Source organism: Otolemur garnettii, unplaced genomic scaffold (assembly GCF_000181295.1).
Source record: "Otolemur garnettii isolate 467f Iridium unplaced genomic scaffold, OtoGar3 scaffold00007, whole genome shotgun sequence".
In the NCBI taxonomy this organism is placed as follows: domain Eukaryota; kingdom Metazoa; phylum Chordata; class Mammalia; order Primates; family Galagidae; genus Otolemur; species Otolemur garnettii.
Window position 1 is genome coordinate 3,908,120 of NW_003852402.1, and position 5,037 is coordinate 3,913,156.

Sequence of the window (5,037 nt, forward strand, 5' to 3'; positions counted from 1 at the left end):
GAATTTTCCTTGGTGCCATGGAGTTTTATTACAAAACTAGAATAAAAACTTTTGAAAACAAAATGATCCTAACATGTACGTCAATAAAAACTAATATAAAAACTTGAAAATTAGTAAAGTAAAAAGTCATGTGAAAGCTTGAAGAATAGTTCATAACTCATGTTCCAGTTAATGAGTTAAATCCGTCCAGGAGCAGGTCACTTCCCATCACGTCCGTGGCTTAGTCTGGGTCTGAGCCACCACTGTTTCCTACCTAAAAAATTCCCATGGTCTGGTCCCCTCTGGTCTCATTTCAACATGAAAGTCAAATTGTTCCTTGCTCAAAACCCTCCAAAGGGACCAATCAAACTCCCAGTAAAAGCTGAAGTCCTTACAAGGGCTGTCACCACCCCTGCCCACTGGCGTCCCTCCTCCTGACCCCTCACTCACTCAGCTCCAGCCACACCAGCCTCTCCACTCTTCTTCCAGCACCCGAGTGTCCTGCCTCCTCAGGGCCTTTGTACCTGCTATTCCCTCAGCCTTCACCCTTTAGGTTCGTATGTAAACATTTCCTTCTTGCTGAAGCTTCCCTGGTGTAGTGTCAGTCAGTAAGTGCCATGGAGAAAAATAAAACAGAGTAGGAAGGGATCCGTGGATGAGGAGTGTGGCCATTTCATGTGGGGTCACGGAAGGGTCTCACTGAGAGCTTTGGCCACTTGGATTTCTGGAGCAAGAGCATTTTAAGCAGCGAGAATGGCAAGTGCAGAGGTCCTGAGGCAGGAACATGCTTGGCAGCTTATTGAACGGCAAGGCAGAGAGTGCGGCTGCAGCAATGAGCAGAGGGCAGTAGGAACAGCAGCCAGAGAAACAGGCAGCCGGACACAGGAGCTGGAGCCTCTGAGTGAAAAGACAGATAGTCTGACTTGCAGCTTGACTCTGTGGCCACTGTGTTGAGAAAGAATGTGAGTGGAAAGTGGAGAAGCAAAGACACCAGCAAGAACACTCATGCACTGATCCAGGTGGAAGGCAGTGGCCTGGCCTGGTGGTAGCTGTGAAGGTGGGTGGTGTCTGTGGCTCAGTGAGTAGGGCGCTGGCCCCATAGACTGAGGGTGGCCCTGGCCAAACTGCAACAACAACAAAAAAACATAGCTTCAGTAACTATAAAGGTGGTAGCAACTGATCAGATGTGTGAAACATCAAGTCTTGCCAAGAGGAATTGCTGATGGATTAGATGCATGAGAAAGAGAAAAACAAACTAATCAGCCAGTGGTGAGTCCAGACTTAAAGGCGTGAGCAATTGGAAGGAGGGGGTTGCCATTGACCGAGATGGGGAAGAGTCTGCAGTGACTGGGTGGGGTGGAGGGAAACCGGTTCTGGTTGGACACACTAATGATGAGCGTCTATCAGACATCCAAGTGGAACTGTCCAGTAGACATCTGGACACTGAGCCTGGCATTCAGGACAGAGGTCATGTGACAGAGATACTTTAGGGAGTGTCGCCTGTCTTCACCACCCAGGGCTCTGCTGACCATTGCCTTGTGGGCACTTATCAGAGGCAGCAGGACTTGGGTGTCAGACACAGGCCTAATGCCTGGATCCACTTTGAACTGGCTCTGGGGCCTTGGGAAAGTGAGCTGACCTCTCCAAGCCTTAGTTCCTTATCTGGGATATGAAACTTCTGTGTCAGCATGTGATGGGGTTCCGGGCAGTGGCCATAAATACCGTTAGCATGTTCTGCTGGACAGGTTTATGTTGCTGCAAGTCCCCTGCCCTTTTTGCCTCTGCTTACACTCTGAGCCACAAGATCCTTCCTCTGGGAGGATGGGGCCAGGGAAGAGCCCTGACCTATGGATTTCCTCTCTGAAGAGATGACCTGTCTAATGAGACTCTTTGGCCATGAATTCGAGTTGGGAATGAAGAGACTGGGCCTGGAGCTAAAAGGCCATTCTGGGCCGTGCACCAGATGAGCAAGCCAAGGACACCAGGTGACCTTGGGTGAGAGCCTCACTGGTGGCTGTCTGGCTCCTATCCTCATCCCCAGCAGGCTTTCATGGCTGCCAGTCCTGTCCTCAGGCCCTGTCAAGTCCCACTGGACATCCAGTCAACAAAGGCACGTTTTTGAGCTCCAGATCCCCCATTGGAACCTTCAGGGGTGATTAACTCATAGCTCAGCCTGGTGTGGAGCAGATGATGGCCTGGATGCTTCTTTCTCCAATAGGCTTGGAATGTTCTGTCCCTCTCAATTGTGGACAAAAGGGTTGGAGTCTTTTCTGGCACTCTTAGAACAATAGTGTTTGGAAAGCTTTCTGGAATGTCTGGCAAAAAGAAAGACTCACTGACTCCTAGGCATTCCATCTGCCTAGGTTCCCATCCATGTCCACTTTTGGGGCCATGCCAGGGGCTGGCCCTTGGGACTACGGATTTGTCCTTGATTTGGTGAAAAGAGAAGGAAGGCACAGACACAGAGGACAAAACTGCCTTTGCTGGTGGTGGGCAGAGGGAAAGGGAGCTTCCAAGATGGGAGAGCCCTGAATCTGGGGGTGAGCAGGACAAGGCAGTGGGTGGGGGAGGAGCCTTTGCTCGGTTGGGGCAGCAGGCACAGAGGAAGCCCCACCCCATGATGAGCTGCTCCATGCAGCTCACAGCCTTGCTCTCCCTCAGCTTTCTCTACTTTTTTTCATCACTGTCTTAATATCATGGGCGACACCCTGCACAGTCGATAAGATGCCTCTTTAGAAAATGTATCGGGGGCTCGGCGCCTATGGCTCAAGCGGCTAAGGCGCCAGCCACATACACCTGAACTGGCAGGTTTGAATCCAGCCCGGGCCTGCCAAACAACAATGACGGCTGCAACCAAAAAATAGCCGGGTGTTGTGGCGGGTGCCTGTCGTCCCAGCTACTTGGGAGGTGGAGGCAGGAGAATCGCTTAAGCCCAGGAGTTGAAGGTTGCTGTGAGCCGTGATGGCTGTGAGCCGTGATGCCACAGCATTCCACCCAGGGTGAAAGCTTGAGGCTCTGTCTCAAAAAAAGAAAAAAAAAAAAGTATTGGAATTCCCTGTTCCCTCATTCCTCACCCCACATACCAGGTTTCCACCTGTGACCAGGCTCAGGACTCTGCTTGGCCTGCCAAGGAGTTCAGGGTCATCTCCTCACTGCACCAACTCTCCAAAGTGGTCACTGCAGCAGCTTATGATAGCAGGCTCTGTGCCAACCTCATCCACCCACCAAGAGAGACCAGAGGTGGTGTGAAAACCAGCGGGCCAGGGGCTCTGCTAGGAACATGCAAGACAAAAATGCCACCTGCTGGTGGACATTGTGCAGGTGGGAAGTCATGGAGCTCAGGGTCTCACTCCACGCCCAGAGGGCACCAGGTCTGTCAGCGGCCCTCCCTTTGCAGTCCTAATGTGGGTGAGGGGCAGTGAATAGGGTTCGGGTACATTTCCATCAAACACTGATAGAATAGTTTTGCTGATTCTAAATTTTTTTTTAAGACAGATTCTTACTTTGTCACCCTCAATAAAGAGCCGTGGCATCATGGCTCATAGCAACCTCACACTCTTGAGCTCAAGCAATTTCCTTGTGCTGCTCCTGGCCGACCAAATGATCAGTTGTATAGAGCACATCCACTCCAAGAACTTCATTCACCGGGACGCCAAGCTGGACAACTCCCTCTTGGGGGTAGGGAAGAAGGGCAACCTGGTCTACATCATCCACTTTGGCCTATGCCAACACCACCAGCACTTCCCCTACCAGGAAAACAAGAACCTGACAGGCACTGCCCGCTATGCCGCCGTCAATACCCACCTGGGCATGGAGCAAAGCCGTGGAGAGGACCTGGAGAGTCTGGGCTACATGCTCGTGTACTTCAACCTGGGCTCCCTGCCCTGGCAGGGCCTCAAAGCAGCCACCAAGCGCCAGAAGTACAAGTGAGCGAATCAGCGACAAAAAGATGTCAACGCCCATCGAGGTCCTCTACAAAGACTACCCCTCCTCCGCGTTCTCCACATAGCTCAACGTGTGCCGTTCCCTGTGGTTCGACGACAAGCCTGACCAGTCTTACCTGCGCCAGCTCTTCCGCAGCCTCTTCCACCGGCAGGGCTTCTCCTACAACTACAACATGCTCAAATTTGATGTATCCCGGAACCCCGAGGACGTGGACCGGGGGGCCGTGAGAACGCGAGCACGAGGAGAGGATGGGGCAGCTGTGGGGGTTCCCGACCTGGGCCCTGACCCTGCCGCCTGCACAGGAGCCACCGCCAACCGGCCCCGCAGTGCAGTCGAACCTGTGGCCTCCACCACAGCCTCCCGCATCCAGCAAGCTGGCAATACATCTCCCAGAGCGACCTCACGGGTCGACCGGGAGAGGAAGGTGGGTATGAGGCTGCACAGGGGCGCACCCGCCAACTTATGGTCCTCGGACCTCACTGGGCGGCACCCCATCCCGGCCTCACAGACCATGCCATTTGACCATCTCGGGATCAGCAGAGCTAATCCTTTGTTTTTGAGGTCTTCCCCATTATTCTGAATATGAGAACTTGAACCCAGAATAAAGATAAAGAAGCATATGCAGTGACTTTTTATTCTTCCTATTTTATGGCTTCATGTTTTGACTAAATAGACTATTTTTAGAGCAGTTTTAGGTTTACAGAAAAATTGAGTACAAAGTACAGAGAGTTCCCAGTCGCTCCCTTCCCACACACACCACTGTCACCGTCTCTAATTAGTGCGGTCCATTTGCTACACCAGGTGAGCCCACACAGACACACCGTTACCACCCAGAGTCCGTAGTTCACGGTAAGCTCAGCCTTGGTCCTGTGCAGTCTGTGGGCTTTGACAAACGTGCAAGACACGGACCCATCACTGCCCTGAAAATCTCTGTGCTTTGCCTTTTCACCCCTTCCCCAGACCCTAGCAATTGCTGATCCCTTTATTGTCTCCCTAGTTTTGGCTTTGCCTGAATGTCTTATCACTGGAACCATTCAGTACGCAGCCGTTTTAGACTGGCTTTTCTCACCATGCGATGTGCACTTACAGTTCTTCTCTGTTTTCTTCTATTTT

The 5,037-nt window shown here is 52.0% G+C and overlaps 1 pseudogene; it reads left to right on the forward strand.

The window, feature by feature from the left end:
• Window positions 1-3,259: 3,259 nt before the first annotated feature.
• Window positions 3,260-4,504, forward strand: LOC100942878 (annotated as a pseudogene).
• Window positions 4,505-5,037: the final 533 nt, after the last annotated feature.